A 14,991-nucleotide genomic window follows, 5' to 3' on the forward strand; every position below is an offset into this window, starting at 1 on the left:
GAACGCATTAGCCATAAGCCATTATCAACTACAGAAACTAGATTCAGCCAAGATGCTAAGCCAAAAGCATCCAGGTTTTGTCTCAGCGGAATATGTAGGAAGCAAACAAGGTTGTAATTATCCAACTTCCAAGGTAGTCTGTCTGTCTCTGTCTGTCCCTCTGTCTCTGTCTCTGTCTCTCTCTGTTTCTCTCTCTCTGTCCCTCTCTCTCTCTTTCTTTCTCTGTCCCTCTCTGTCTCTCTATCTCTCTCTGTCTCTGTCTCTGTCTCTCTCTGTCTCTCTGTCTGTCTGTCTCTCTCTGTGTCTCTCTCTCTCTCCATCTGTCTCTGTCTCTCTCTGCCTCTCTCTGTTTCTCTCTGTGTCCCTCTCTCTCTCTTTCTTTCTTTCTTTCTCTGTCCTCTCTGTCTCTCTATCTCTCTATCTCTGTCTCTCTCTCTCTCTCTCTCTGTTTCTCTCTCTCTCTCCATCTGTCTCTGTCTCTCTGTGTCTCTCTCTGTTTCTCTCTCTCTGTCCCTCTCTCTCTCTGTTCATCTCTCTCTGTCTCTCTATCTGTCCCCCTCTCTCTCTCTCTCTGTTCATCTATCTCTCTCTCTGTCCCTCTCTCTCTCTTTCTCTCTGTCTGTGTCTGTCTGTCTGTCTCTCTCTCTCTCTGTCTTTGTGTGTGTGTGTGTGTGTGTGTGTGTGAATGTTTGATTTCATTCAACAGCGTTCTCATTTCAATTCGTAAAGCTGCCACTCCCAAGAGTTTAAAGCTAATTTTAAAAAGACAAAACATTGACACTCCAAATCACATATAAAATACCGTTTTATTTCAAGTCAAGTTCTATTTTGTATCTGCCGGCTTCAGTGCTTTGTACGAAATTATAAAGAATTATAGGTCTTCGTGGGACTGAAAGGCAACTCCAAACAGCTGGCTGGGGAGCGACTAATATTTTCTTTGGGGAATCATACCACGCTAATACTTCCATTTTTTATTTTTTTTTGAAAAGCCACAATGGAGTGGAGTCAATCTGCAGCTTAAAACCTAACTGGGCCGCGGTGTGGCTCAGGCTGTAAGAAGCCTGTTATTAAAACACAGCTGCCTGCAATTACTGCAGGTTCTAGTCCCACCAGGTCCAAGGTTGACTCAGCCTTCCATCCTTTATAAGGTAGGTAAAATGAGGATCCAGATTGTTGGGGGGGCAATAAGTTGACTTTGTAAATATACAAATAGAATGAGACTATTGCCTTACACACTGTAAGCCGCCCTGAGTCTTCGGAGAAGGGCGGGATATAAATGTAAAAAAAAAAAAACAACCTTAGAGGATGTATTTAGGCCAGCTGTGCTAGTGTTAACACCCAGATAAGCAGGGATTCGCACCAGACAAACAATTCTCCAAAGCACCTGAGGGTAGAACAAGAAGCAATGGGTGGAAACTAATCAAGGAGAGAAGCAACTTAGAACTAAGGAGAAATTTCCTGACAGTTAGAACAATCAATAAGTGGAACGACTTGCCTGCAGAAGTTGTGAATGCTCCAACACTGGAAATTTTTAAGAAAATGTTGGATAACCATCTGACTGAGATGGTGTAGGGTTTCCTGCCTGGGCAGGGGGTTGGACTAGAAGACCTCCAAGGTCCCTTCCAACTCTGTTATTGTGTTATGTTATGTTAAAACAATATCCTAATCAAGACACTACCAAAGAGAAAATCACAATCCCACCAATACTGGCAGGACTTACTATTATATATTAACAGGGAGAAAACCCCATATTTACCGACAGGGATGATGTTCCCTAGTCAGGCAACGAAACCTTTACTCAAGAAGTAAATGACAGCCCAACAAAGGAACTATCAACTCAGACAAACAATTCTCCAAAGCACCTGAGGGTAGAACAAGAAGCAATGGGTGGAAACTAATCAAGGAAAGAAGCAACTTAGAACTAAGAAGAAATTTCCTGACAGTTAGAACAATTAATAAGTGGAACGACTTGCCTGCAGAAGTTGTGAATGCTCCAACACTGGAAAATTTTAAGAAAATGTTGGATAACCATCTGTCTGAGATGGTGTAGGGTTTCCTGCCTGGGCAGGGGGTTGGACTAGAAGACCTCCAAGGTCCCTTCCAACTCTGTTATTGTGTTATGTTATGTTAAAACAATATCCTAATCAAGACACTACCAAAGAGAAAATCACAATCCCACCAATACTGGCAGGACTTACTATTATATATTAACAGGGAGAAAACCCCATATTTACCGACAGGGATGATGTTCCCTAGTCAGGCAACGAAACCTTTACTCAAGAAGTAAATGACAGCCCAACAAAGGAACTATCAACTCAGACAAACAATTCTCCAAAGCACCTGAGGGTAGAACAAGAAGCAATGGGTGGAAACTAATCAAGGAGAGAAGCAACTGAGAACTAAGGAGAAATTTCCTGACAGTTAGAACAATCAATAAGTGGAACGACTTGCCTGCAGAAGTTGTGAATGCTTCAACACTGGAAATTTTTAAGAAAATGTTGGATAACCATCTGACTGAGATGGTGTAGGGTTTCCTGCCTGGGCAGGGGGTTGGACTAGAAGACCTCCAAGGTCCCTTCCAACTCTGTTATTATGTTATGTTATGTTAAAACAATGTCCTAATCAAGACACTACCAAAGAGAAAATCACAATCCCACCAATACTGGCAGGACTTACTATTATATATTAACAGGGAGAAAACCCCACATTCACCAACAGGGATGATGTTCCCTAGTCAGGCAACGAAACCTTTACTCAAGAAGTAAATGACAGCCCAACAAAGGAACTATCAACTCAGACAAACAAGCTGACAGTAAACAACAGCCTAATCAACGAACTACCATGAAGAAAACAACACTCCCACCTACACTAACAGGACAAACATTTCTATTTAAACAGAGAGCAAACGGCAACCTTCTTTCTGACATTGATGATGTTACCTAGTCAGGTTATGAAATCTCTACAAGAAAACAGACAAGCTCAAAGTGCACCAAGAATCCCGCAATTCAATCTTCAGCTACAGTTGCAAATATTTTCTTCCATTGACAGCCCAACAAAGGAACTATCAACTCAGACAAACTATTCTCCAAAGCACCTGAGGGCAGAACAAGAAGCAATGGGTGGAAACTAATCAAGGAATAAGCAACTTAGAACTAAGAAGAAATTTCCTGACAGTTAGAACAATCAATCAGTGGAACGACTTGCCTGCAGAAGTTGTGAATGCTCCAACACTGGAAATCTTTAAGACCAGTTTAAAAGGAAAATTTAGAGTTGGTTGAAGAACTTAAAACCAATAAAACCCCTTATTAAAACCCCACTAGGCCAGTCCTGCACGGTGAAACAGAAATGTTTTCAGCTCGCGTCGAAAGGTCCGAAGATCAGGGAGTTGACGGATACCTGGTGGTAGCGTGTTCCAGAGGGTTGGTGCCCCCACAGAGAAGGCCCTCCCCCTGGGCGCCGCCGGCCAACATTGACTGGCCGCCGGCACCCCGAGGAGAACCTCCCTATGGGAGCGCACTGGTCGATGGGAGGCCGCCGGTAGCAGCAGGCGGTCCCGTAAGTAACCCGGTCCTATGACATGGAGCGCTTTGAAGGTGGTAACTAACACCTTGAATTGCACCCGAAAGACCACCGGAAGCCAGTGCAGCCTGCGCAGGATCGGTGTTACATGGGAGCTACGTGTAGCTCCCTCTGCCCAGCGCAGCTGCATTCTGGACTAACTGAAGCCTCCGGCGCACTTCAAGGAGCCCCATGTAGAGCATTACAGTAATCAGCGAGAGGTAGCAGGCGCATGAGTGACCGTGCATAAGGCATCCCGATCAAGGAAGGCGAACTGCCGAACCAGGCGAACCTGGTGGAAGGCCCCTGGAGCGGCCGTCAAATGATCTTCAAACGACAGCCGATCGTCAGGAGGACACCTAAGTTGCGCACCCTATCCTTTGGGGCCAATAACTTCGCCATCAACAGCCAGGCGGCTGCAGCTGACTGAATCGAGTGCCGGCATCCACAGCCACTCCGCCTTGGAGGGATTAAGCTTGAGCCTGTTTCTCCCCATCCAGACCCGTCGGCTTCCAAACACCGGGACAGCACTTCAACAACTTCATTGGGGTGGTCGGGGTGGAAAAGTACAGCTGGGTGTCATCAGCGTACTGCTGGTATCTCACCCGAAACCACTGATGATCTCACCCAGCGGTTTCATGTAGATGTTGAACAGAAGGGCGAGAGAATCGACCCTGAGGACCCCACAAGTGAGGCCCCTCGCGGTCGACCTCTGCCCCCTGTCAACACCGTCTGCGACCGGTCAGAGAGATAGGAGGAGAACCACCCAATATCGGTGCCTCCACTCCCAATCCCCAACCGGCGCAGCAAGATACCATGGTCGATGGTATCGAGCGCCGCTGAGAGGTCTAATAGGACCAGGGCAGAGGAATAACCCTGTCCCGAGCCCTCCAGAGATCATCCACCAATGCGACCAAAGCTGTCTCCGTGCTGTATCCGGGTCGGAAGCCGGACTGGAGCAGGTCTAGATAGCGTCTTCATCCAGGTATTGAGGTAGCTGTCGCGCCACGGCACTCTCTACAACCTTGCAACAAAGCGAAGGTTGGAGACTGGGCGATAATTACCCAAAACAGCTGGGTCCAGGGAAGCTTCTTGGGAGGGTCTCACCACCGCCTCTTTCAAGGCGGCAGGAAAACCCTTCCAACAAAGAAGCGTTGATAATCCTCTGGAGCCAGCCTCGTGTCACCTCCTGAGTGGCCAGTACCAGCCAGGAAGGCACGGGTCCAGTAAACATGTCGTGCCGTGAAGCCTCCCCAACAACCTGTCACGTCCTCGGGAGCCACAGGGTCGAACTCATCCCAAATGGACTCAACAAGGCGTGCCTCCTCTCCCTCGCTTGGATCATCCCAAATTCGATCCAGACCGTCCCTCAGCTGAGCGATTTTATCGTATAGATAACCGCTAAACTCCTCGGCTCGTCCTGCAAGGTCATCCGCACCTCCTGATGTAGGAGAGGCGGGTGACCCAGCTGAAGCGGCGGGCGATTATCTGCCGGCGCAATGAGGGTGGGCGTAACGCCTCGCTTCCCTCATTGCCACCAGGTAGGTCCTAGAATAGGACCTAACTAGTGTCGATCAGTTCGGGCGACTGGACCTCCAGGTGCTCTCCAGGCGTCTTCTCCGGCGTTTCATCTCCCTCAGCCCCTCGGAGAACCACGGGGCGGTCGAGATCTCGCCGGGTCAGGCGCAAAGGCGCGACACGGTCCAAGGCCCGGCGCGGCCTGTTCCCAGGCCACGACCAGTTCCTCAGTCGTGCCGTGGGCCAGATCCTCAGGGAATGGCCCAAGCTCCGTCAGGAACCTCTCAGGGTCCATCAGGCGCCTGGGACGGAACCACCGTATAGGTTCCGTCTCCCTGCGGTGGTGAATGGCGGTTCGGAAGTCTAGGCGAAGGAGGAAATGATCCGACCATGACATTGGTTCCGTTACTAAATCATCTAATACCAGATCATTTAACCACTGTCCAGAGATATAAAGCAGATCCAGTTCAGGCTGAGGCTTCAACCAATCAGCAACGTGCTATTTCCCGCCCAAGTTTCCCTCCAAAACTTTTAAAGATACATTACACTCCTTCCCTCCCAGAACGCATTGTACCATATTTACATATTTTTAGCATCTTATTTCTCTACGTAGTCACGCAAGTAGACAGGGCGTCTCCTAACCCTTTCAGACCTGCGCAGTTCATTCTCTGGGAGTGAGTCGAGCTGGCCGGAGGGACTGTGAGTTCCTCCCAGCTCCTCCTCTAGGCCATCCGGCCCTGGACTATTTGCAGCGTCGTCCCTGCGGTCGTCAGGAGGAACCGGTTGGTGTCACTGGACTTCGTCGGATTCAGATAAGTCCCGCGTTTTTTCTCGGTTTGAGTCAGCTGTGGATTCAAACATGTGGTAGTCAGGGCCTGTCTGATCTATTTCTGGCTTACTTCGTTTCCTTATTTGGTCTATGTGGCGCTTCCAAACCCGGCCATCCTCCATATCTATCAGATATGATTTGGGTCCGGTTATCTTAAGGATTGTCCCTTTTACCCACGTTGGGCCCTCACTATAATTGTGTGCCCATACTGAGTCGCCTACTGCCATTTCTCTCGTTTTACCGGGTGCCCCCTTGTACCCATCTGGGGTGTAGGCTGGGTTTTAGGCGGTCTAATGGGCACCTGAGTTTCCTGCCCATCAATAGTTCCGCCGGCTGCGCCAGTTGTCACACAGGGGTTCTGTGTTGGACGGCTAGGAATGTGTCTATTTTGTTTGCCAATCGCCTGGCCTTATCCTGGATAATGCTTCTTTTCGCTCGAGCGAAGCGTTCTGCAAGTCCGTTAAATGCCGGGTGGAAAGGCGCCGAGAGGACATGTCTGATGCCCTCCTCCGCCAAGTACCCTCAAACTGGGTTGCCGTGAATTGCGGCCGTTGTCGGAAACTAGGTGTCGGGCAACCATGGGTTACAAACAGGTGTCTCAGGACTGAGATCACGGACTCGGCCGTCGTGGATCTCATAAGAATGATTTCTAGCCATTTGGAGTAGGCATCAACTATCACTAGAAAAGTTTGCCCGTGGAACGGGCCAGCAAAATCGATGTGAATCCTAGACCATGGCCCCTGGGGTTTCTCCCATTCCCTAATGGGGGCTGTAGGGGGTAATGGCCGTGACTCCTGGCAGGCTTGGCATTTCGCTACCCTGTCGCTAATTTCCTTGTCCATCAAGGGCCACCACACATAGCTCCTCGCTAACCCCTTCATTCTCACGATCCCCGGGTGGCCTTCATGCAGAAGTTCTAATACCTTTTTCCTTAATTTTTCCGGAATCACCACCCTATCCCCCCATAACAGACACCCCCCTTGAGCCGATAGCTCCTCTCGTTTCTTTACAAATTCCCTGAAATGCTCACCCGGCGCAGCGGGCCATCCCCTTTGTACCCAACCAATTACAGTCCGTATTGTAATGTCCTTGTAAGATGCCCTGGCCACTTCCTTGGAAGTGACCGGACCCGAGTCCAAAGAGTCAATTAGCAGGATGGGTGCCCCCGGGGTAGGGTCTTCGATGGTCTCCGGTAACGGGCATCTGCTCAGGGCGTCCGCATGCCCTAACTCCTTCCCCGGCCGGTGAAACAGTTTGTAAGAGTAAGCTGCTAGGAAGATAGTCCATCGGGTCAGCCTGGGTGAGAGAGCCACGGGCGTCGGGCGGTCGCCTGCCAATAGGCCTAGTAGGGGTCTATGGTCCGTAACTATCTCGAAGTCACGACCGAATACATATTCGTGAAATTTCTTTACCCCGGAGACTATAGCCAGTGCTTCCCTATCTAGCTGACTATAGTTCCTCTCAGCCGAAGACATTGTTCGGGAGTAATATGCTATAGGGGCTTCTGTCCCATTTGGTAATCTGTGGCTGAGCACAGCCCCCACCCCGTAGGGAGATGCATCACAAACGAGCACTAATGGCAACGTGCCGTTGTATTGAATAAGGAGGCTATCACTGGATAGGAGATTCTTCACTCCTTCGAATGCCTTAGCCTCCGCCTTCCCCCATGACCATACAGCTGTCTTCGCTAGTAATTTGTGTAGCGGTTCAGCGATGGTCGCCTTGTTCTTTAAGAACACCGCATAGAAGTTTACCAGGCCCAAGAATGCCTGCAACTCCGTTTTGTTTTGGGGAGTGGGGGCCTTCCTTATGGCCCTTACCTTGCTCTCAGTGGGGTGGATCCCTTCCCTGTCTATCTGGTAGCCCAGGAATTCTACGGATCCTACCCCTATCTGGCATTTATTCAGCTTAACCTTAAGCCCGGCAGACCGGAAAATGCCCAAAACCTTTCTGAGCCTTACCCCCAATTCCTCTAAATTCTCAGCCGAAACCAAGACATCGTCAAAGTAGGGCACCACCCCGGGTAGTCCCTGCAATAGCCGCTCCATTAGGTTCTGGAATAACCCAGGAGCCACGCTAACCCCAAACTGTAGCCGGGTGCATTTAAAAGCACCCCGGTGCGTGACGATTGTTTGCGCTTCGGCTGTGCTGCTATCTACGGGTAACTGCTGATAGGCTTGGGCCAAGTCTAACTTGGCGAAAACTTGCCCTTGTCCCAACGAGTGCAGTAAGTGTTGTACTACTGGGACAGGGTATGCACTCTTCTGCAACGCTTTGTTAGTGTTGCCTTGTAGTCAGCGCAAATCCGGACCGATCCGTCCGGTTTGACTGGGGTGACTATGGGTGTCTCCCATTTTGCATGATCAACGGGCACTAGTATCCCCTGGCTTACTAGCTTGTCCAACTCCCGATCGATCTTAGGCTTTAGGGCAAAGGGAACCCTCCTAGCTTTCAACCGGATGGGGGCAACTTGGGGGTCTAGGTTAAAGGAAATAGGGGTCCCCTCGTACTTGCCCAGGCAGTCTTTGAAAACGTCCTCGAACTCCTTCATAAGTTCATGTTTGAGGTCGACTTCATTCCTGAAGACCCCGGTTACTCCCATGCCCAAAGCTCGGAACCAGTCCAGTCCTAACAAACTTGGTAAGGTCCCGTCAACTATGGTGATTGGCAGGGTTTTCCTGAACTGTCCATACTTGACTTGGACGAACGTTACCCCACGGACAGGGATCCGATTTCCCTGGTAGTCCTGCACCCGCAGCTTCTGGGCTTGCAGCTTGCGCTTCGCGATGGCAGGCAAGTCTCTCACGAGGGTGTCCCAGGACATAATCGTGATTGATGAGCCGGTGTCCACTTCCATTTGGCACGGCACCCCTTCAATGAATGTCCTGGTGAAAATCTTTTCCTCTAGTTTCGTTGAAGCGCGGCCCACCCTCACGGCAGTCTGGTTTAGTTTCGCGCCCTTTTTGAATGGACCAATCCCGGGCCGCTTCGCTGCTCCCGCGCTCTGATTGGTCGGTTTGAATTTTTGGCGCGAAGGTTGGGGGGCTCGGCAGGCCTGCGCTATGTGGCCTTTCTTTTTGCACCGTCAGCAAACCGCGTCCTTAAACTTGCAGTGTTGTCATTGGTGTTGGCCCCTGCAGCTCACGCATTCGCTCCGGTCCTCTCTCTCCGGCCTCCCGGTGTGGAAAACCTCGTCTTTTTCCTCACCCTCCGATTCGGCCTGGACTTCCTCATTGTGCACCGGGGTTGTTTTCGCTCCAACCCCTGGTGCGTTCAGCATTTGCAGGGTCTCCGCCGCTTTGGTGGACATCTCGTGAGCCCTGGCCTCGTCCAGGGCTATCGCCAGCGTCAGGTTGCTTCTCGACAGCAGCCGCCGTCGCAGTCGGATGTCCCTGACCCCACAAATGAGCTGGTCGAGCAATGCGTCTTCCAAATCTCTGTATTCACAATGGTTCGCGGCTTTTCTCAGCGCCGCCATATACACACTAATCGATTCACCCTTGCGCTGTACCCGCTGTCGCAACTCGAACCATTGGACGAACTTGGAGGGTGTCGGTGCGTAGTGTGCTCGAAGTGCCGTTTGCAGAGTTTGCCACGGTACCGACTGTACCGGCGTTGGCTCTGAAAGCGATTTTGCGGTGTCGAAAACCTCCGGACCGCAGTGGCTTAGGAAGTACGCTCGCTTCCGATTGTCCGAGACTCCTTGGAGTTCGTTCGCTTAGGAAAGCCTCCGAGCCATGTCGACCCCATTTCTCCTTGGCTGGGTCAAATGGCGCGGGCGGTGTGTAGCTGGACATCGCTGCTTTCCGCCCCTTACTGTCTGGGTTCGCTAATTCCTGGTTAAATCAGCTCTTTTGGGTGACCTCGCTGCCTCGAGATCCCACCTTCGTCGCCAGTGTTATATTCGGGCAATAACGAGGCAGGAGACCAGATGAGTGACAACAGCTCTTTAGTTTATAGTGAACCCAGCAAACACATGTGGCAAAACCCCTCTTTATATACAGTTCAGGCTGAGGCTTCAACCAATCAGCAACGTGCTATTTCCCGCCCAAGTTTCCCTCCAAAACTTTTAAAGATACATTACAGGAACTATCAACTCAGACAAACAAGCTGACAGTAAACAACAGCCTAATCAATGAACTATCATGAAAAAAACAACACTCCCACCTACACTAACAGGACAAACACTTCTATTTAAACAGAGAGCAAACGGCAACCTTCTTTCTGACATTGATGATGTTACCTAGTCAGGTTATGAAATGTCTACAAGAAAACAGACAAGCTCAAAGTGCACCAAGAATCCCGCAATTCAATCTTCAGCTACAGTTGCAAATATTTTCTTCCATTGACAGCCCAAAGAGAGACACTAAAAAGGAGTCAGATGTTCCGCCAATTGTTACTATTTAATTGGTATATTTAATTGTGTATTGATAGCTGTTCATTCCCTTCTTACTCCATGCCATATTTTACTTATTTATTTATTTATTTATTTATTTATTTATTTATTTATTTATTTATTTATTTATTTATTTATTTATTTATTGTTTCAATTTCTATACCGCCCTTCTCCCAAAGGACTCAGGGCGGTTTACAGCCAAAGTAAAGACAGTTAGTACAATTTTTAAGACCAGTTTAAAAGGAAAATTTAGAGTTGGTTGAAGAACTTAAAACCAATAAAACCCCTTATTAAAAACCCACTAGGCCAGTCCTGCACGGTGAAACAAAAATGCTCGCGTCGAAAGGTCCGAAGATCAGGGCGTTGACGGATATCTGGTGGTAACTTGTTCCAGAGGGTTGGTGCCCCCACAGAGAAGGCCCTCCTCCTGGGCACCGCCAGCCGACATTGACTGGCCGACGGCACTCTGAGGAGAACCTCCCTATGGGAGCGCACTGGTCGATGGGAGGTCGCCGGTAGCAGCAGGCGGTCCCGTAAGTAACCCGGTCCTATGACATGGAGCGCTTTGAAGGTGGTAACTAACACCTTGAATTGCACCCGAAAGACCACCGGAAGCCAGTGCAGCCTGCGCAGGAGAGGTGTTATATGGGAGCTACGAGTCGCTCCCTCTATCATCCGTGCGGCCGCATTCTGAACTAATTGGAGTCTTCGGGTGCTCTTCAATGGAAGCCTAAGTTAGACCTAAGTACCATGTTTCTCCGAAAATAAGACCTATCCCTAGCTTGATTTTTACACGTGCGCCCAATATAAGCCATACCCACCCAAAAAATAAGCCCTAGTAAAGACGCTGCCCACTCTGTTCCACGGGGTGGGGTGAGGCGCACGGGTGGGGATGAGGGGTGGAGCTGCCCCATGTGCCCTGCACCCAGGGATGGGTTTTACTTAGCTTTACTACCAGTTTGCAATGGGAGCGCCTGCAAGCGCAGATTGTCCATAATGACGTCCGGGCGGGTGGGCAGAGCCTCCCACCGATTTTAGTACCGGTTTTTTTTTTATTTGCATTTATATCCCGCCCTTCTCCAAAGACTCAGGGAGGCTTACACTGTGTCAAGCAATAGTCTTCATTCTATTTGTATATTTATATACAAAGTCAACTTATTGCCCCCAACAATCTGGGTCCTCATTTTACCTACCTTATAAAGGATGGAAGGCTGAGTCAACCTTGGGCCTGGTGGGACTTGAACCTGCAGTAATTGCAAGCAACTGTGTTAATAACAGACTGTCTTATCAGTCTGAGCCACCAGAGGCCTACCGGTTCTCAAGAACCAGACTGAACTGGGAGCAACCCACCACCGCCCACACCCACTTACCTTAGGCAGTTGCAGCCAGGCATCTCACACCACAACACCTGCCTCACCTTGCCGGTCCACTTCTTCTGCGGCCACTTGCGCCCATTGCCCCTGCCCTGACCTCCATTTCACCATCAGAGGCCTTTCCTGGAGGCTTCTGATGGCGAAACGGAGTGTTGTGACCCAGGCCCAAGTAGGTAGTAGGAAACTCAGTCCGTGAAAAACAAACAAACTTTATTCGAACAGCTGAGTATTACTTCATTGCCAGCGTAGTTCCACTAAATTAAAACAAATTCCTCCCAACACAAATTCCTCAGTCCTTTCGCAAACCTTGGTCTAATTAGGCAAACTGCCAAATGCCTTTCTTGGCAAATGTTCAGAAGTCGCAAAAATAAAGGCAAGACACAGACGAAGCAGAAGATGAAGCTACCAACGTTGTTTTCCGGCAAAGCCCAAACACCGTTGCTGGTCTTTTAAGCCTTATGGGAGGGGCCAATCATCTCCTGGCCTTACTCCTGAGTCGTCCTTTTTGCTTTAGCTGCTCTTGCCTTCTGGCAGCTCTGTGCATGCGTGCACTAGGAACAGGCTCCTCCTGTTCCTCTGCCTCACTACTATCAGTCTCTGGAGACTCTGGAGTTCACACCTCACTCCCCGATGGCCCTGGCCTCACCTCAGCCTCATCGCTGTCCGACTCCGTTGCCAGCTCCGCAGGCTGCTGGCGGACCACAACACAGAGGCTGGGAGGCGCCATGTGCAAGCGGTGGCAAGCGGCAACAAAAGAAGTGGGCTGTCAGTGCCCACGTGGGCTCCTGCTGGGTGGGGCTGTCAGTCCCACCGCCGTGAGGTGAGAGAGTGGAAGACATCTTCCGAAAATAAGACCTAATTTCTCTTTTGGAGGCAAAAAAAAAAAAAAAAGACCAGGTCTTATTTTTAGGGAAACATGGTATCTGTTAAGAAGCACAAGGCCAAAGTTTGGACACATACCACCGCCAACAATATAGTAATTAAAGCTTAGAATAACAGTAACTGTGTAATTTGAAAGGGGCCTTGGAGGTTTCCTACTCCAACCCTCTGCTCAAGCAGGAGACCCTATAGCAGGGGTCTGCAAACTTGGCTCTTTTAAGACTTGTGGACTTCAACTCCCAGAATTCCTCAGCCAGCAAAGCTCTGGGAGTTGAAGTCCACAAGTCTTAAAAGAGCCAAGTTTGCAGACCCCTGCCCTATACTATTCTAGACAAATAGTTGTCCAATCTTTTCTTAAAACCTCCAGGAATGGAGCATCCATAACTCCTGAAGGCAAGCCCTTTCACCGATTGATTGCATTCATGATGAGAAATTTCTTCTTAGTTCAAGGTTGGTCCTTTACATACAGTGCAAGTCCACCTCCTCTTTTATGGGCTCTGTTTTGTTTTGTTTTTTTAATAGTCTGTGTTGTGTCTCGCCCGCTTTCACCGCAGCCGGGGCCTTCTTATCTGCTTCCGAACGCTGAGGAATGTCCTAGTATGCCTCCCGGCCCCAGCCCTGGCTCCATGCCCAGACAGGCTGAGGAGGAAGAAGTACCTCCAGCCCCCAGCTCTGGCTCCATGCCCAGGGCAAACGGAGCAATTAGACCCCTCCCTCTCCCCCACAGCATGTGAGCCTGAGGAAGGTCAATTACCAACAGCTGCCGACTGGAGTGACCCTCGCGTCAGAAGACTTGATAGGCGGAGGCAACAGAAGGAAGGGAGGGGCAGGCCTGGATAAGTGCTGAGTCATGGAGCCACACCCCATGGCCTATATAAAGGATCTACTTTCTGGCATTCTCTGAGTCAGGCAAAGTCTAACATATCTTGCTGAAGTCACTTTCTGGTCTCCTGCCTGCTCTGAGGACTTTGCTAGGACTTTGGGCAGAGCTGCAGAGGCAAGCCTGATTCGGATTTCCCGGACCCAGCCGTCAGCGGAGGAGTGGGACACGACAGTCTGTATCCTTCCATCAGTATGTTCCAGTCATGGGTGAAATGTAAAATTTGTTACTACCGGTTCTGTGGGCGTGGCTTGGCAGGGGGTAATGTGACTGGGTGGGGGTGGCCAACTTTTTTTTTTTTACTTTTAAAAGCATTTCTTCTACAACCTCTTCGGCCGAAGAGCTTGTAGAAAAAATGCTTTTAAAAGGCTCCTCTGAATCTTTTCTTTTAAAAGCATTTTTTTTTTGCCTTTAAAAGGGAAAAAAGCCTCTGACGATCAGGCAACTCAGCTGGGATCGGCAGAGGAGTCTTTTAAAAGCATTTTTTCTACAAGCTCGTGGCCGAAAAGGTTTCAAAAAGCTCTGACGATCCCAGCTGAGCTGCGCGATCATCAAGGATTTTTTTTTAACTTTTAAAAAGCATTTTTTCAGCCAAAGATGCTTTTAAAAGTAAAATGCTTTTAAAAGTAAAAAAAAAAAAACCTCTGATGATTGCACATCTCAGCTGGGATAGCAGGGATTTTTGCTACTGGTTCTCCAAGCCACCCACCGCCATCGCTACCAGATCAGGCGATCTGGTCAGAACCGGGAGCATTTCACCCCTGGTTTCATCCCACCAAGTTTCTGTAATTCCAATTATATCATATCTATCTTCATGTATTAATAATTCGAGTTTACCCTGTTTGTTCCCCAAACTTTGTATATAGACATTTGAGATCTTTCAAATAATAAATAATTCAAATAATAAAAAAAAAGAATAGGTTTCAGCTGTTACCCCTTGTCTTACTCTCAGATGCTTTGGAGAATAGGTTTTCTTTTTTTTAATTTGCATTTATATCCCGCCCTTCTCCGAAGACTCAGGGCAGCTTACACTATGTTAGCAATAGTCTTCATTCTATTTGTATATTTATATACAAAGTCAACTTATTGCCCCCAACAATCTGGGTCCTCATTTTACCTACCTTATAAAGGATGGAAGGCTGAGTCAACCTTGGGCCTGGTGGGACTTGAACTTGCAGTAATTGCAAGTAGCTGCTGTTAATAACAGACTGCATTAGCAGTCTGAGCCACAGAGGCCCCTAGAGGTTGACCCCCCCCTTCTCCGTGACAGCCCCTCAAATATTGGAATATCAAGTCACCCCTAGTTCTTCTCTTTGTTAGATGAGACTTATCTGGTTCCTGCAACCGTTCGGCGTATGTTTCGTCCTCCCGTCTAAACGAAGCCAAAAAGGAAATATGTCCAGATTTTGCCGCACAAATAAGCTTAAAATCTATCAGACAAAAGTCTGCGCCAAAAAAACCCACATCTTTTCATGATGAAAATATTCAAGAATGCATGAGTTTGTTTGCCAGACCTTTATTAGGCCTGCTGAAATTGCATGAAGATGCTATGTCTGGA

This window comes from Ahaetulla prasina, chromosome 1 (genome assembly GCF_028640845.1).
Source record: "Ahaetulla prasina isolate Xishuangbanna chromosome 1, ASM2864084v1, whole genome shotgun sequence".
Classification (NCBI taxonomy): Eukaryota; Metazoa; Chordata; class Lepidosauria; order Squamata; family Colubridae; genus Ahaetulla; species Ahaetulla prasina.